Raw genomic sequence first — 19,455 nt, 5'->3', positions numbered from 1 at the left:
TTGCTTCTCAGTTCAGCCTGCAACATTGAAAGTCTATTCAACAAACAACATATTTATGCACTAAGTATAAAGCGTATAACAAAGTTATGCACTTCATACTTGGGGGCTAATGCCTATTTGCTCTCAAATACTACACTCTATACAAGTCTCCAGAACAATGCAAGCATTATCCTTGACACTTGGGGGCTAGTGTGCGTCTGTTCTAAAACGGTTGTCTGAATTAAAAACTGAATTAACTTGCCAAGTTAAACCGGCCTTTGGGGGCTATGCTGCAGAAAGTTATCTCATTTTTTCAAGATGAGTCTTATCTATTATTGGCGACACGCCATTGCAAGGATCAATGATGGGATGCTTGAAGTGTTACAAAGACCCGGTTTGTGATTAACAATCATAAAACGACCCTTGGGGGCTACTTGGGATAGTGTTTCAGCTATAAATCAATATACAAAGGGAGAAGAATTTACCTCATATCGCTCTTTCATCAAGTTCACCAAACCGGCTTCATAATCCTGGTTTGAGTGCAGACGGTTCAAGAAGCCGGAATGAAGCTCATCAGCGTTAAGACGAGCATAGTTTGATAAGTCGCTACTCCATTTACCTTTATCCCTGGCAATTTGCTCTTCTTTGGCACTATGCTGAGCTAAAATGACGGGATGGCCAGGAGAGCTGTGGCCTATTCCAATAATAATAACATCATCACCTTGGCCTTCAGGATTTTTGGTGGATGATGTAGGAATTTCAGTGTCTTTCACCGGACTAGCCCGGTTTGGTTCTGCCGATTCAGTATCGGGTGTGGTAGGCTCAGCATCTGTTGGTTCGTCGGTATGTTGGCCTTCAAGGGGCGGATCATCAAAAGTAGCTTCAGGATGGGGGCCTTCCGGTTCACCAGTCTGTTCTGGTTCACCTCTTGGTTCTTCTTCTTCGGTGATAGGGTCTTCTGGCGGATTGGTGACCCGAGTTTTCTTGCTGGGTCTGGCTTTGGCCCTGCAAACAAAATAAAAAAAGGATTAACATCCTATTCAAAGGATTTAGGGTGCATTGAAAGGAAAGGTTTTTACAACTCACCCGGCCATAGTTTTCAAAGGGGGGAGTTGAGTTGCTGTCGATTCACCAGAAGAGGAAGGAGGTGTCACCTGATAATTTGAATCGGACGGATTAAGAGGCTATCTGAAATAACCTGCCTTGAGGTAAGAATGGTCAGAAGTAGGAGAGACCTCAGACCGGCGCTTCCGAACTGGAGTGTCAGGTAAACCGGCTGAAGTGACCTGTTGGCCACTATGCCGGGTTGTCCGGCGAGCTTCATGCTGTTGAGTCTTCAAAATAAATGTTGGATCCAAGTGAGCAAGAGGATGAGAAAAGCTTACTTTCCAGATTGCTTGGCGAGTTTTTTGTGTTGGCATAGAGTCTGAACCGGAGGAAAGGGTAATTACCTCTACGTCATCAGCTTGACTAGCTTCTGCATCCTCCTGAGGAAGATCATTGTTAATGAGATGCATAAAAAGAGAGCCAAGTGAGTCAAGTTCTACCTCAACTTTTGGATCATCAGTATCATCATCAAGCTCCATATTAATCCAGTCAGCCGTTTTCTGCTTTGACGTCCGTTTTACGGCTTTGGTCTTCGGGCGGGATGGCTTGACCACTTTGTCTCCAGTCGGCTTTGCCTCTTTCTCTATGGATTTCCGTTTCCAGAACGGGTCATCGCCCTATACATATAAAGAAGAAGGGTTACAGGTTGCATAAGTTCAAGATATTAGAGATAAAGAGGGAGTATAATGCTTACAGCAGGCGGTTTGTTCTTGACATAGAAGGGATTCAGACCAGTTTGACTACAGACCAGTTCTGATTCATTCAGAATCTTCTTTACACCTTCAGTAACTTCTTCCTCAGATAATTGGATGTTGCAATGGCGTCAAGGGTCATCAAACTCACCGGTATATTCGCACATTAAACCGAGACGTCGACTTAGCGGCAAGATACTCCAGGATATCCAGCAGCGCACAAAGTCCACGCCTGTTAAACCATTTGCCATAAAGGCCCGGAGCTTGGCGAGTTGAGGAGCGTATTTCGCCCTTTCTGAAGAGCTCAGGCGTTGTGGCATTGGGTGAGTATTGGATAGTCTGTGATCATGAAAGCCGGGGAGGGGATTTTCATCCTCAGGCGAAGTGTCTCTGCAATAAAACCATGTTTGGTTCCATTCCTTTGGGTGGCTATGATGTTTGGCATGAGGAAATTCCACTTCTTTCCGCTTTTGAATCAAGACGCCACCAAGCTCTGTGTTCGGGCCATTTACAAACTTTATGCGCCGGTTTAAGTGAAAGAAATCCCGGAACAATTCTGCAGTTGGTTCTTCTTGTAAATATACTTCACAGAAGACTTGGAAGTTGCATAACTTGGAAACTGAGTTGGGACCAATATCTTGTGGATGCAGTTGGAAGCTAGCAAGCACATCTCGATAAAAGTTTGACCCTAGTGGTTTGGAACCATGGCCTATATGGTGAACAAAGACCACCACCTCGCCCTGCCTCGGGGTTGGAGGATTTTCTGTTCCTGGAACTCGCCATTTGATCTCAGTTTTCTTAAGCAGAGAGCCGATGCTAACCATCTCATTCAACTGAGCCTCAGTAACCCGGGAACGAGCCCAGTTGCAGGCAGTGAATTGTTTGGCCATTGCAAAGAGAACAAACTGAAAATGAAAGGCCGATTTATAAATTACGCATGATTATATACAAGAGACAAGGGAGTAAGAAACATACTGATATGTGAAATGGTACAATCCGGAGACCAATGCAATAAGAGAAAAAGGTAATACTAGCACAGGAGTACTCAGACACTGTTAAACCGGAGCATAATTATGAAGGTAAAATGCTCCTCCGGTTTTTCAGAGGGGTAATGGCATAGACGGCTTATACAAGGTCAAATTGCCTATATTGGTGCGAGGAGAAACGGATCTCACAGGAACATAGAAACAGATCTCACAGTGATATATAAAACTTTCGGATCTAAGATAAGACAGAAAAGCAAAAATAATTGGATCTTGAAGGGGTGCAGAACTAAAGCAATTTATGACAGACTAGATCAGTTCTTTGCGCATAAGGATTTGTGATGACCATGGTAGGTTAGCTACGGCAAGAGATACGTCAAGCATGAAGTATCCATCTACATACTAAAGGAAGAACAGGGAAGAACAACATTGATGAACTTCGGAAGAACTGCGAAGAACGTCGAAACCCTAGAACAGATCTATGGCAGAAAAAGCAGAGAACATACCGGAGCTGGTGAGGAAGCGGAAAGACGCCACAGTATTCTGGTGCATTTAGGGTGATGTGGCGGCCAGGGTCGGAGTAGAGGCGACGATCGACGGTGGAGGCGGATCTCCAGAGGCTGAGCGACGCAAGGAAGATGACGCGAAGAGGCACGGGGGGGAAAGGTGAAAATGACCCCTCGGTCCTATTTATAAGGCGAAGAGATAAAACGGCAAGTACGGGAATCGAGGAGCCCAAAAAATGGATAAGCTAATAAAGGTGTCGCCTCGATGACTGAATATATATTAAATGAAGGTAATCTCCGACATCAACGGATGGATGACATCAGGGCAGTTTATCATAATTTTGAAGTATGACGTCACGGCGGTTTACAAGATCAAAAGTGAAGATAGGAGAGAAGATTTTTTCTAAGTATGGAAGATTGACATGAACAAGTTCAAACCAATCTGGGGCCTATTGTTGGGGATATTACTACTGGAGGTAAACCGGCCTTATGTAGCCGGGTTGACTCTTTGAAGATTAGAAGCCCATGAAGATGTAAGGATAGTGGCGCTTTAAGGAAGGCCCAAAGGCGGGTTACAGCCTGTAAATGTAAACCGACCTAGTCATATAAGTTGTATAGTAAGATAGGGAGAGTAGAGACCGAACCGGACACGTTTATGATCCGGCTTCAGGACTCTGTAGCCCGGCGGGCGCCAACCTATGTATATAAAGGGACAACCCGGCCGCGGTTTAGGGACAGACAACAACAATTCGAGAGCCAGACAAAGCGGATTCGCTCCTTGGCCTTCGAAACCCTAGCAATACCAATCACAACTAGACGTAGGCTTTTACCTTCCTTGAAGGGGCCGAACTAGTATAAAACTCCCCGTGTCCCTTGTCCGGTTTAACCCCTTAAAGCTAACCCGTAGTGATGGCTCCACGACTAAGTCCTTTCACAAGGACATCTCCCGTGACAAATCCACGACAGCATTGGCTGAATAGCCTGCCGGCAAACTCCATTGGCAGTTGGGAGAACTTGGAAGACGCATTCCTTCACAACTTCCAGGGCACTTATGTGCGACCATCGGATGCTGATGACTTGAGTCACATAATTCAAAAACCCGGGGAATCAGCCAGGAAATTTTGGACCGATTCCTAACTAAAAAGAACCAAATTGTCAACTGTCCGGATGCCGAGGCCTTATTGGCATTTAAGCATAACATCCGCGATGAGTGGCTCGCCCGACACCTCGGCCAAGAGAAGCCGAAGTCCATGGCAGCCCTCACGTCACTCATGACCCGCATTTGTGCGGGCGAGGACAGCTGGCTGGCTCACAGCAACAACACATCGGGAAATCCTGGCAATTCAGATGCCAAAGATAGCAACGGCAAGCCACGTCGCAATAGACACAAGCGCCACAACAATGGCGACAATGCCGAAGAAACGACAGTCAACACGGGATTCAGTGGCTCTAAATCCGGTCAGCGGAAAAGGCCGATCAAAAAGCAATCCGGGCCCGTCTAGTTTGGACCGCATACTCGATCGCTCGTGTCAAATTCACGGCACCCCCGATAAACCAGCCAACCACACCAACAGATAATGTTGGGTGTTCAAACAGGCCGGCAAGTTAAATGCCGAAAACAAGGAAAACAGGCTGCATAGCGACGAGGAGGAGGAGCCCCAGCCGCCGAACACCGGAGGACAGAAGAAATTTCCTCCCCAAGTGAAAATGGTGAACATGATATACGCAACCCATATTCCCAAGCGGGAACGGAAGCGTGCACTAAGGGACTTCTATGCGATGGAGCCAGTCGCCCCAAAGTTCAACCCATGGTCTTCTTGTCTAATCACTTTCGATCGCAGTGACCACCCTACCAGTATCCATCATGGTGGTTCTGCCGCATTGATCCTTGACCCCATCATTGACGGATTTCACCTCACTCGAGTCCTTTTGGACGGTGGCAGCAGCCTGAACCTGCTCTATCAGGATATAGTGCGCAAAATGGGTATCGACCCCTCGAGGATCAAACCCACAAAAACCACCTTTAAAGGTGTCATACTAGGTGTAGAGGCCTGTTGCACGGGCTCAATCACACTAGAAGTGGCCTTTGGATCCCCGGACAACTTTCGAAGCGAGGAATTGATCTTCAATATTGTCCCCTTCCGTAGTGGCTATCATGCACTGCTTGGACGAACCACATTTGCCAGATTCAATGCGGTACCGCATTATGCATACCTCAAGCTCAAAATGCCAGGACCTCGCGGGGTTATAATATTTAATGGAAACACAGAACGCTCGCTCCGTACGGAGGAGCACACTGCGGCCCTCGCAACAGAAGTACAAAGCAGCCTTCTGAGGCAAACCGCCAATTCAGCGACAAAGCCCCCGGACACCTTCAAGCGAGTCCGGAGTACCGTGCAAAAGGATCGCCCGGCACGTTCAGAGCTCGCCTAGAAATTCGGCCTCCGTTCTAGTCCGAGTCAAGCGGCGAAATTTTCGTCGCGCGTACATAATTACGCACTCAAAATACCGTGGGCATAGGCGGAGGCACGGCTATGGCACGACCCACAATGCGGCTCAACCGCCTCAGGACCCGTATATCTTTACCATTTTCTTCCTTTCAGGCCCCTATTCTCTGAAGGCCCTCTTCGATAGCCTGATTATCGGACCCACCACAGGAAGGAAACACCAAGGAAGCAAGAAGCTTCGACGTACAAGGGAATACCAAGGTCGTCTCTGATAACGATCGCTATACCTATTTTACATACCACGGGATAGGACATGTCAAATAGTCCTATTTTTGCTTATTGCATTACTTGTATACATACGCTTTGATGTATCATTTAAATAAAAATGTATAACGTTAGCTTATTATTGCATTTCTTCATCTTTTTTCCTGTCTGCTTATTTATGACAAATTGCACCCATACATTCTGGTACATCCAGTGCACCAGGGGCTTCAGTGTACCCCATAACACGGCAAGAAAAGCCCGAACACTTTCAACAGTGTGGCACCCCGAACTTATAGCATTATATGCATCAGCTTCGAATCATGTCTTGGGTCAATAGTTGGGTTTTCCCGGCTCCCATGTTTTGGTACCTTACGTTCCGCTATATCGGCTAAGGTAGCACTTGGAGAACTACTGCGATTGTGTCCCGATTCTTCCGGACGAGCACCTCAGTAGAGAAAGCCGAAAACCGACTGTCATGATGCAGCGAGAGCTGGTCGCTGTTTGAGAGGTCTCAAATCCTTAAAGATTTTTTCCGCTTCGGGCGAGGAATCGACCTTGTCCAATTTAGGCGTATATAGCGCCCCAAGTTCGGCCTTCTGAATACTAGGGGCTTCGCCAAAATTTAAAATTGTAGGCTTCTATGGCTAAGTGAGAGTGATAAAGTTGTATAGTCCGATTGCCTTGTTTGCTACGCTAAACACTTCCTTAAAGGACCAATTTTTTTTTGGATAAAGAGTGTTTAAGATTTATCCCGAACACCTCAGTACTAGTTATGTGGGGGCAGAAGCCGACGACTGGCGAACTCTCAAATTTTATAAACAGCCGCAGAGAAGGTAATATTTTAAATCGACAAGCATTATATAGCGCACATGAACTCGTTTTTCATATTACAGGATCACATGAGTACATTCATTCAAATATTACATCCTTAGCACATTCCTCCGCCACAAGGCGGGCACCCTTCAGGACACTGTCATAATACTTTTCGGCGTGGCGATGCTCCTTGCCCTCCGGTGGCCCCTCCTTCACCAGCTTTTCAACGTCCATCTACGCCCAGTGCACTTTTGCACGGGCAGAGGCCCTGCGCGCACCTTCAATGCAGGAGGGCCGCTTTATGACTTCAAACCGTGGGCAGGCATGCACAAGACGCTTTACCAAGCTGAAGTAGTGCCAGGCAGGGGCTCGCCAAGCCACATCCGGACTATGAGACCCTTCATGGCCAGTTCGGCCGCCTTGTGAAGCTCGACCAGTTGCTTCAGCTGGTCGCTCAAGGGCATCGGATGTTCGGTCCGAGTATATTGAGACCCGAACAATTTTTCCGTCGAGCTCCCTTCCTCGGCCCAGTATAACTCCGCGGCATCTGATACACTGCTGGGTAGATATGCGAGCGCTCCTGGAGAGCTCCAAATTCGGGTAAGTAAAAGGAAAGTTTCCTTCACATGCTTGCTTTGCATAATGAATGCCTTACCCGCCGATATCTTCTTGACCACCTGAATCTCCTGGAGGGACTTTTGAGCTTCGACCTTGGCATTTTGTGCATTCTCGAGGGCCTTCGCAAGCTCAGACCCCTGCATCTTAGAGTCACGCTCCAAGGACTCGTATTTTTTGACGAAATCCTGGAGTTCTTGCTGAACCTCGCCGGCTCGGGCCTCTTGCTTCTCACGCTCGATGCGCTCCTGGGCCGCTCTGTCTTTGGCCTCGGACAGCGCCTTCTTCAGGGCCGCCACTTCGGTCATGGGCCCTAGCAAAATTCATGATGATCCTATGATCTAATAACCACTTTTTTCTTTATCGATATACAGACGGGGTATCACTTACCTTTGTTCTCTTCAAGCTGCCTCTTAGTAAGGCCGAGCTCTTCCTCGGACCGCTCAAGGTCCCGCTTCAGTCCGGAGACCTCCGCAGTATGAGCGGCAGCGGCCAGCAGCGAAGCCTGCTTATTAACATAGACATATTCTGATTAGACTCCTGTGATTGTTATTTGATCCTCTGTTTAGCCTTTCTTTTCGAACACCAAACAGAGCATCAGGGGCTACTATCTATGCTGTGATATTTTCTCATAATTCGATTACTTACCTCAAAGCCTGTTAGGAGGCTGGCACAGGCTTCGGTCAATCCGCTTTTGGCAGACCGAACCTTCTCGACCACCACACTCATGATAGTGCGGTGCTCTTCGCCAATGGAAGCACTGCGAAGTGCTTCCAGCAAGTTGTCCGATGCCTCTGGATGGACAAATGCCATCAGCATAGACGGCTCGCCCCCCTTAGCGAGGGGTCGACTGACAGAATCTGGAACCACTGGAGGTTCTAGCGTAGTATCCGGCTGGGGGCCGAACTTGCTGCAGCCCCCGTCATTAGAACCCATGGGAGTTTTACCCCCCATGCGCCCACATCTGGGATGTCACCTTGGGATGCCCCCATAATTATCTCCCATTGGTCCGGTGCCCTCTGAGACAACACCTCGATGTCGTCCGTGGGCCGGGGAGAGGTGGCTATCGGGAGTGAATCATTGTTCATCGCCGACTGGCCCAAAGACTCATCCGAAGATGATATGTTGATGTGGGCTTTGGATGGACTGCACAATCATGTTTGACGTGATAAGAAGCAATGAAACAAAACATACCTGAACTATTATAGTATCCGGATACTTATGACTTTGCCAGGGGCTTGTCCCTGGGCAACCACTCCTCGTCGCTGTAAGCGGCTGTTGTGGAGTGGTCCGGAAGGAGGGTCCTTCCCTTCTTGGACCCTTCGGCCTCCCCTAATGGGGCGGCCTTCCTTTTCTTGTCTCCCTCAGTTGGGGGGAGAACTTTCCTCTTCCTCCTCCTCGTTTTCGTGGGAGGAGTGCGCCTCGGTGTTTTCGGACAATGAGTTTGATATAACCTTGCGCCAGAGACCTTTCCTAGTCCCCGCGGCCTTCTTCTTGGCCTTCTTCTCCGGCGCCTCATAGGGCGCCGGAACCAGCATCTCCGTTAAGAGAGCCCTTGCTGGATCTTCGGGCAGTGGGGCCGGATAATCGATCCGCTCCGCTGTTGCTACACAGTCCTGTTAAAATGGCGTGGAGGCTCAGATACCTCACATGATTATACTGGGGAAAAGAACATCTTATGAGATATAAAGAGCTTACCGGATTGGCAGGGCGCTTTGCGCTAAGACCGCGATCCTCGGTAAGGGGAGGAGGTACCTCAGCGGCCTTGAACAGCACCTTCCAGACGTCTTTGTGCGTTGTGTCGAAAAGTTCTCATAGTGTCTGGTGCTTGGCCGGGTCGAACTCCCACATATTGAATGCCCGTCTTTGACACGGAAGGATCCGGCGGAAGAGCATGACCTGGACCACGTTGACAAGCTTGATTTTCTTGCTTATCATATTTTTAACACAGTTCTAGAGTCCGGTCAGCTCCACCGATGAACCCTAGGATAGGCCCTTCTATTTCCAGGAGGTGAGCCGCGTGGGGATGCCGGATGGAAATTCCGGGACCGCCACACAGTTGGTGTCGCGCGGCTCGGTTATATAGAACCACCCCGATTGCCACCCCTTCACGGTCTCCACATAGGAGCCTTCGAGCTAGGTGATGTTGGGCATTTTGCCCACCATGGCGCCTCCACACTCCGCTTGCTGACCGACCACCAGCTTCGGTTTCACGTTGAAGGTCTTCAGCCACAGGCCGAAGTGGGGCTTGATGCGGAGGAAGGCCTCGCACACGACGATAAACGCTGAGATGTTGAGGATGAAATTAGGGGCCAGATCATGGAAGTCCAGCCCGTAGTAGAACATGAGCCTGCGGACAAATGGGTGGAGGGGAAATCCCAGTTCGCAGACGAAGTGGGTGAGGAATACAACCCTCTCATGGGGTTCTGGAGTAGGGACGATCTGCCCCGCGTCTGGGAGCCGGTGCGCGATGTCTGCGGCCAGGTATCCAGCTTCCCGGAGCTTCGTAATGTTCTCCTCCATAACGGAGGAGTCCATCCACTTGCCTCCCGCTCTGGACATGTTTGGGATGGATTTGCGGAGAAGATGAGAACTTGGGCGCTGGAGCTCGAGTACGCGAGAATGGATGGGCAGGGGAAGAAGAAGGCGTGGGTGAAAAAGAGGAATCCTTGTCCCTTTATAAAGGCGGTAGAAACTGTGCGCCTCCCCACTTGCCTCATTAAATCGCTTATTCCCCAAGCGCCGCGATTGATTGCACGGTTGGGTTACCCGTACCAGTATTGATGAGAATCCCGTGTTAAGGGGAACACGATCTCTGCTTCAACAAGACGTGCCAATAAAACCGCCTCGCAACACGTGCAGTGGCAGGCTGGAAAAAACGGTTCATAATGACCGGACCGCGACAGGATGTCGGGTTATGAAAAGTTGTCAGCAGATTAGATTTGTGGAATATTATACTCTCTACGGTGGGATGTGGAATTTGTTTTGCAGAGCCGGACACGATCCTTGTGTTCAAAATCTTCTATGGAGTATTCGGAGAAGGAACCCGTCTTGCAATGCCGAAGACAATCTGCGCGCCGAACTCATCGTCATTGAAGCCTGGTTTAGGGGCTACCGAGGGAGTCCTGGATTAGGGGGTCCTCGGACAGCCGGACTATATACTTTGGCCAGACTGTTGGACTATAAATATACAATATTGAAGACTTCGTCCCGTGTCTGGGTGGGACTCTCCTTTGTGTGGAAGGCAAGCTCGGTGATTCGGATATGTAGATCTCCTTCTCTGTAACCGACTCTGTGTAATCCTAGCCCCCTCTGGTGTCTATATAAACCGGAGGGTTTAGTCCGTAGGACAACAACAATCATAATCATAGGCTAGCTTCTAGGGTTTAGCCTCTATGATCTCGTGGTAGATCAACTCTTGTAATACTCATATCATCAAGATCAATCAAGCAGGAAGTAGGGTATTACCTCCATTGAGAGGGACCGAACCTGGGTAAACATTGTGTCCCCCACCTCTTGTTACCATCAGCCTTAGATGCACAGTTCAGGACCCCCTACCCGAGATCTGCCGGTTTTGACACCAACATAGATCTTTGTAGAGATCATAAATACACAAGATCAGATGAGAACCAGAAGACGACGATCCTTGGCAAGATCCTTGCCAAGGAAATCCACGAGACCCCCGACAAGATCCTTGCCGGGGATGACCGCGGCTCCACGGCAAGACCCTTGCCGAGCCCTCGGCAAGACGCTTGCCAAGGGCATATGAGGAACCGCATCCAGACCCACGTCTGCCAAGAGTCCATCGCCGCTCCCATGCAGCTGCTAGCTCAACCAGTTGGGCAGGCGTCTGCGTGGCAGCGTGCGGCCTCCACACTGACTCAGCAAGCACCTGCATGGTGGCATGCAGATCTTCGTGAAGGCTCCGCCATCACGCGAGCCCAGCAGCCAACCAACGTGGCGCTACAATGCCTCGTCAGCTCGGACGCGCATCGGAGTCATGCGAGGCGGCGATAGCTGGGACGAGCTTCCTTGCCGTCCCCGATAAAGCAAGAGGGGCACGTCGGTAGCGCATTAAATGTGTTTGTCCGACGGCACCAGAGGATAGACTCAGCCGCGATGCACCTTTCCACCTCATGTGTGCCACTGTGGCGACCCCTTTTGTCTATAAAAGGAGGCCCAAGGCGTACTAGAGGGGGATTCGGATCTTTGGAACTAGAGAGACACCGTAGCTAGTTCAAGAACTCAAGAACACTCAAATATACATCAAAGCAGGACTAGGATATTACGCGTCTCCGTGGCCCGAACCTGGGTAAATGATCCTTGTGCTGACGCCAGACCCGCTCTTTGCACAACCCCGCGCCCCCCAACCGTAGAAGGGATCCCAGTGACCCCATAGGTGTTTTTCCCACAGACATCTTTGGCGCGCCAGGTAGGGGGTGCATAGTTGTGGAAATCTGGTCTAGTTGAAGAAGCGGCTTCATCATGGTCGTTACTCCAAGGAAGAAGACGACCGAACAAGTGGCGTCCTCGGTGGACGCAGTGAACGCTCACGCAATGGCAGAAAAGCTAAGTCATGCAAAACTTTGAGTAATTCCTTTTTATATATAAGGTTATCGTCCTCGACAATCTTGCCATGTGTATGGAAAACCTGCATGCAATGGGGCCTTCCACTATTGGCAACGCCCTCGTTCTATTTCGAGTCTGCTCAATAGTTCGAGCGGCTGCGTCGAGAATGGCAGGGTGACCTTCTGCGATCGGAAACGCTCTCGTTCTGTCTCGAGTCCGCTCGACAGCTCGAGCGGCCGCGCTAAGAGCAGTGAGGTGGTTTTCCCGGTAGCAAGCATACCCGGCAGGCCATTGGGGATCCGTCCTCATGGCGCTGCAGCCTAGGTTTCCATGTCGGCATGCCTACCCGAATAACGTAGGGTGGACATACAAAGGGAGATCAAACAGGAAAATAACATGCATCATTTCAAAAGCAGTGCAGGGTTATATTACATCAATTGTTGCTGCGGTTCTAACTAAAGATAAAAATTGTCTTGGTTGTGAACCTGCAGCGGTGATAAGAAACAGGGTGCCTAGTCCTGGCGTTGGCCTTCTATCCTCCGGACTCTATCGATGCGACTGATGACAGGCTCGATACGCTCCTCGATCATCATGGTGTCCACGCCCTCCAGCAAGCTATCCAGCGCAGCTTCGAAGTCAAGGTCAAGGTTCCAGTATGCCATTTGGGTGAGGACCTTGGTCATGGCACCCCAGCAAAGCCTCCGGGCCTCATCGGCCAGAGAGGCCGCCCTGTTGGAGCGGAACCGCTCCAGGGCCCCGAGAACACCCTCTAAGAATAGAGTCAGCCTGGCATTAGGACTCACGTTTGGCATCCCCATGGTAGCCAGCTGCGTGGTGATCCTGCCAGTGACATCGGTGACGCGGCTGACCCAGAGCTTCTCGCCCTCCACAAAATCTTCGTGGTTGATGGCGTTGTTCTTCCGCAGCTGTCTATCCTCCTCCAAATTCTTGGTCAAGGTCTCCTCCCGGGCCCTAACCTCCGAGAGTGTCTCCTCAAGACCCTCCAGCTTCAGCTTCAGGTCGTTGATGGACTCGTTGGCTGTGGAGAGTAGCTTGACCTTGTCAAGAACTGCAGCCTGCGCGTCAGCCAAGGTGCCCTTGGCCGCGTCCCTCTCCCCCGTCAGCTCCTGGATCTGCTTCTTCAGCCTGTCCTGCTCCACCTCCAGCTCGTTCACCTTGCCGGCATGGATCTGGGCCTGAGCATTGAGGGCCTCCTCGTGCCTCTGCTCCAGTTCTTGGGCCCGCAGCATGACAAGCTCCTTGACCTCCTCGTCCTTGCCGCGGAGTGTCGCGGCGAGTTTCTCCTCACGAGTGGCAAGGTCCTCCTCCTGGGAGTTCAGCTCGGCCTAGTGCTGACGCTGAGCGGCCTCGTCCTTGGCAGCCTGTTGACTCGCCGCCTCCTAGGCCTTCCTAATATTGACCTACTTCATGACAAGCTCTAGCTTGCGCTCGGCCAGATGATCATGGGCGGTCTTCAGTTCCTCACAGGCCTGGTGGAACCAAGCCTACGTCTCGGCGACGCGCCCCTTGAGGTCCTTCTCCGCCTTGTCCATTGCTGCCATCCTGGACTTGGCCTTGTCCAGGCAGGCATGGTGAAGCGCCTGAAGCTTGTGGAAGTTGGCACTCATGCTCTGGAGGAGCCGCTCTTCCTGGGAACCGCCACCATCGATGCTCGGTTCGTCAACGACCTCGAGCCCGGCGGCGGAAAGCACCTCGCCGTCGAACACCTCCCCCTCAGCGGGCGCCCTGGTGCTCGCCGTCCATGGGAGGTGGACGAACAGGTCGTCGCTCACCTTCAGATACTTGCCCGAGCCAGAGGCCGCGGAGGAGGAAGGATGGTCGTCAACCACCTCCTCCTCGGCAACGGCCTTGCTGGCCTCCCCGGCAGGCCCCTTATCGGCCTCCTCAGCAGCTGCCTTGCCGGTCTCCCCGGCTGGCCCCTTGGCAGCGTCCTTAGCAACATCCTTGGCAGACTCCTCAGCGGCGATCTCGTCGGCCTCGGCCACGACATCCCTGGAGACCTCCTCGATGACAGTGTCCACATCCTCCCGGTCCGCCAAGGAAGGATCCGGATATCGAGAAGGGGAATGAGGCAAAGTCAAGATCAAAATTTGAAAGAAGAAAAATGAGCGGGAACAGGAGGCAACTCACCCTTGCCAAGCTGGGAAGAAGTGGCTCCTTCCACGCCGACATTCGGTGCCGGGACGGAGCCGCAGGCGCCCGGGGCCTCCTCATCCTCCTCCAAGCGCATGGGCTCAGTGCTTGGCGCCCTTGCCGGGGACGCCCCTCGGGGCGGCGTGGTTGATGGGGGCGGCGTGTTGAGGGTGGCCCTCAGTGGCTCCTCCTGCTGCAGTTCTCCTCCTGCAACCACGGCAAGGTCAGCACCAAGAGATCGTGTCCCAGCACACGTCGATGGGGAGCGAGTGATGAACGTATGCTGGGGGGCTGTGCTGGGGGCTGCTATCCGGGCTGCTCTCCACCACCAGCGGCGTACTCGAGGTGCCCACCGGGGGATGGCCGCCCCTCGAGGCCCTGGCCCTCTTCGCCATCCTCTGGGCCAGTGTCTCCATATCCCTGTGAAGATGAAGACAAGTCAAGAAAAAAGGCACGGTCTGGGGGGACAGAGATGACAAAAGACGAGACACTTACTCATCCTCTGCCGCCTCTTCCACTGCCTTCCTCTTCCTCCTCGGGCTAAGGGACCCGAGGTCGAAGATGACCTCCGCGTCGTTGTGTGCGGGAGGAGGGGAAGCAGGTGGAGTCCAAGGACGCTTGGATGAAAAAGAAGTAGTCGCTTTCTTCTTCGCCACCGTAGCCTACACCGCCTCCTAAGGTTGTTGCGGTTGTGCGGCTCTACGGGGCCGGACCAGCTCACCAGAGCTGGCCCACCACAGGACACGCCCTCTCCCCGTGGCTGGGGGGTCGACAGCCTCGACCTTCTCCCCGGACGACTCATCGACCTCATCTTCAATGAGAGGGGCCCCGGTGCCGGCGCTGCTGGCCTCCCCAGCGGATTCCGCCCACAGGGCGAGCTCCTTCTCCTCCGCGGCCGCCGCGGCCTCGTCCTCCACGCCTCCAGCGCTGCCGGCCTCCCTGGCGAGCTCCGCCTCCGCCGCCCTGGCGGCGATATAGTCCAGCTCTGCCTGGGTGGTGTCCTGGATGAGCAGCGGCTCTTCGCGGACGTACTTCTCCGACAAGGTGTCGAAGAACTTCTGCACTTGATCCGCCTCCGGCTCGACCCAATTTGGGTCAAGGCCGTGCGCATTACAATTCGGCATCATGGCGATGATGTTGGTTTGAAGGGAGTTGTTGCTCAGCGGGACCACCCCCGCCGGCAACCCGAACAGGGGCCCCTTGGCGACCTTGCCGGCCTTCGCGAACTTGCCAGTCCTCTCAGCCCTACCGTCGTGGTTCACATCGAGCTGAAAGAGCCGCTGGCAGAAGTGGGTGTGCCCCATCACCATGAAGTTATGATTCAGGCGGGGGCGGAGCCGCATGAGGTTAGCCGCATTCCTGAAGAGCCAGGTCGGCCTCCCCTTGTTGTGCAGTGGAGCGATGCGGCGGCGGATGAAATCCGCCCCAATCATCTCCAAGGTGAGCCCGGCAAAGGTGAGGCGATGGATTCTTTTGATGGCGACCGTGAGCTTCCCAACCTGGGCGTCGACATCACCCTAGTCGTATCTGCGAACCGGCGGCGCCTGGCGAACCTGGCAAAATTCCTACGGGTCCTCCTGCTCAATCCAACACCACCGGCTCCGCCACTCCTCCCACCTCTCCTTCTGAACGCTCTCTGGATACGTCCCCTTCTCCAGGGTCCTTGGGATCCAGGCGACACAACTGGAAATGGCGCCTCCCCTTTGGATCCGAGGATAGAAGTAGTGGCGAAAAAGCGTCGTGTTGGGATGCACTCCAGCGAAGCCCTCACGGAGATGGGCGAAAAGGGCCATGCACGCCACGGCATTTGGAGTTAAATCCAGAAGGTGGAAGTCATAGGTGTGCATGATATCATTGAAGAAATCCGAGAAAGGGGGGCAGAAGCCGCAGGAAAAGTAGTCGACGAAGAATGGCTACCGATTCAGGCTGGCCTTGCAGAAATCGGCGGGGATGATGCGTGTGGCCGGATGCCCCATCGTCTCTCCCCCCATCTTGCACCCCCGCAGGGTCTTGAAGTTGTCCCGGAGGTGGACCGCATCGACTGTCGAGGTAAAGTAGGCGAGATGCGTCCGCCGCACCGCCGACTCACTCTTCGATGGCTCCGTCCCCCCGGCGTCCTTGGCCACTCCTTTGCCTTTGCTGGTTTTGGGTGCCATGGCGGCTACGAGAGGTGAAGGAGGAAGGGCAGCGAAAATGCGGTGGCGGTGAGCAAGAGCAAGAGCTTGAGGAGGAAGAGGGAGGGGATGGCCGTTCCGAGATTGGAGAAGGCAAAGAGGGTAAATGAGCAGCACGCCCGCGGTTATTCCTTTTTATGGGGAAGGTGTGGGCCGCCTCTTTACCATCTACTGCGATGTGACGCATGCATGCGGAAACCGCCCCACGCATGATCCCCACGTCATGCATGACCCCCCACGTCGCACATTCAACGTAGGTCGTGGGGAAGCGCAGCAGATGGAAAAATTACTGCAGTAAAAATCCACCCCGCCTGCCCACGCACCGTTCTGGGCCTAGCCCAATAGCGCGTCGCGCTTATGTGTGGCCCTGGCCCGGGGGCTCCTGTCGGTGTACAAAAGTAGGGGCTCTCCTTTTGCACCCATTTACTTGTGCACGGGCAGTCAGAGCCGCGCCCACAGCCGCACTAAGCAGGGGAGAGGAGGGATGTTCGAGCACAAGACAGCCAGAGTAACGCCAAGACCAGGGGCGCAAAGAGAGCAAGAGGGCGAGGTGGGTGAGGGAGTCCTGGACTAAGGGGTCCTCGGGCGTCCAGTCTGTTATCCATGGGCCAGACTGATGGGTTGTGAAGACATGAAGGCGAAAGACTGCACCGTGTCCAGATTGGACTCTACTTGGCGTGGAAGGCAAGCTTGGCGATCGAAGATTCCTTTTTATGTAACCGACTCCATGTAAACCCTAGATCCCCTCGGTGTCTATATAAACCTAAGGGGATAGTCTGGAAAGGACACCACATATACTCATTACCATACCCACATAGGCTAGACTTCTAGGGTTTATCCATTACGATCTCATGGTAGATCAACTCTTATAATACTCATATTCATCAAGATAAATCAAGCAGGAAGTAGGGTATGACCTCCATAGAGAGGGCCCGAACCTGGGTAAACATCGTGTCCCCCGTCTCCTGTTACCATCGATCCTAGACGCACAGTTCGGGACCGCCTACCGAGTCCCTTTCGGTTCGGCGGACCAAGTCCCTTTTGGTTCGGCGGGGGCGAGGGTCGCACGAAGAGCGGATCGAGGCGAAGCACACGAGCAGTTTACCCAGGTTCAGGCCGCACGGATGCGTAAAACCCTACTCCTGCTTTGTGGTTTGTATTGAGTTCTTGCTCGGGAGCGCGGAGTGCTACAGTACACCTTAGCAGCTAACGAGACCGAGCGTGAGTGTTCTCTTCCCCCTTCCTACGTTGCGCATGGGCCTCCTTTTATATGCTCAAGGGGTCACCGACAGGTGGCAATGTAGACAAGGGTAAAAATGGAAAGGTGTTGCGGTTGGTACAGCTACCTGCTACAGTGTATCATACCTAACCTTGACGGCAGGGGACAAGGGCATTAAATGCCCGTCTGCGTCGCCTAAATAGTGCAAAAGGGATCGTCAGGGACGCCACCGCTCGCCATGATGGCAATCTTGTCAGTGCCGCTTGCCACCGCGCACCGCTGGCTGCACAGCCCCCCGCCACGTACGCCTGGAAGGGTCCCAGAGCGACACGTTGGTGGATGTGCTGGAGCGTGGGCGCAGAGTGGTGGCTTGCCACGGCAAGCGCCTTGCTGCGGTCATTGTCTTGTCGCGTCCGAGAGCTTGTCGCTCACCGGGCCTTGCCGGGACGCGTGGCGCGTCGCGGCAAGTTCCTTGAGATGCCTTGGTTGGTCTTCCCGGCAAGCTCCTCTTGCCAGGGTCTTGTCTCCTTGGCTTGGATACTTTGTCATGCCTTGGTTGGCCTTCCCGGCAAGCTCCTCTTGCCGGGGTCTTGTCTCCTTGGCTTGGATACTTTGTCCTTGAATGGCTCCAAAGGGACCACGGAGGACCTTGGCGGTCACTCGGCAAGCCTTGCCGCGGGATGCTGCGACTGTCCGTGCACAAGTTCGGGATACTAGGGTACCCCTACTCTAGTACACCGACAGGAGCCCCCGGGCCTGGGCCATACATGGTGCCGAGCGCTGTTGGGCCAGGCCCAAAATAGGACACGGGCACGCACGGCCTGGGTTACGCCGTATCTCTCCCCGTATCCACCGCGCCCTCCCCGAACGGCACGCGTTGAACGCGGCGTCGTGGGAGAAATCGTGGGTGGTTTCTTTATTCGGAAAGGCGGAACGTCCGCTCCCTCCCTCTTTATAAGCATGGGAAACAGGGGTAGTTCGCCCATTCGCCGGTTGCTACTCCAATCTCGGAAACCTCCGCCGCTCCCTCGTCTTCCCAATGCTGAAAGAGAGCAGCGCCCCGCCCCCCATCGCCACCAGCACCACCAACGCGGTCGACCTCCTCCACCACTTCCGCCATGGCTCCGAGAGCCGACAAGGGGAAGGTTGTGAAGTCAACCGAGGCGTAGCGGCTTGTGGCGCTGCGAAAGGAGCGGGCAATCTTCCCCCCCAAGCTCGCCGCGAGGGAGCTGAGGGAGAATTACTACCTCTTCTGGTCGACGGAGACGCGAGCGCATCCGCGCACGAAGGTACTTCCAGCCGCCGCTTGGAAAACGGCTCCAAATGGATATCGTTTCTTCGCCTTGTTCTTCTACTGCGGGCTCTGCCCGCCTTTCTCTGAGTTTTTCTGCGATATTATGAACACCTACGGGTTCCGCCTCCTTGACTTCACCCCCAATGCTGTTCTGACCATGGCAGTTTTCGCAAATCTCTGCGAAAACTTTGTCGGAGTCTATCCCAATGTAGCCCTTTTTCGCCACTTCTTTATGCCCCGAGTAGAGATAGGAGAGCCTTTATCCGGCGGAATCGCCTGGATCTCGAGGGCCGGCAAGAAGGACACTTATCTGGAGGGAGAGTTCCGCGGCAAGTGGGAGGAATGGAGAGCAGACTGGTGCTGGATTGTCGAGGAGAACCGGCAGCCGTTTACCGCCCGGTGCCAAGCCCCAGTAGCACGCGGCAGCGATTGGAGTGACGTGGCCCCGGAAGACGATAGGCTGAAGATTGCCGTCACCCGGATCCAACGCCTCAGGCTTGCCGGGCTCACTGTAGGCGCTGTTGGCGCAGATTTTCTTCGCCGCTGCATCGCCCCCCTGCAGGAACGGGGGAGACCCGCCTGGGAATTCAAGAATGCGGCGGATATCATGAGGCTGCGTCCGGGCCTCAACTTCAACTT

This window comes from Triticum aestivum, chromosome 5A (assembly GCF_018294505.1).
Source record: "Triticum aestivum cultivar Chinese Spring chromosome 5A, IWGSC CS RefSeq v2.1, whole genome shotgun sequence".
Taxonomy (NCBI): Eukaryota; Viridiplantae; Streptophyta; class Magnoliopsida; order Poales; family Poaceae; genus Triticum; species Triticum aestivum.
Note: the sequence above shows the minus strand (reverse complement) of the source record.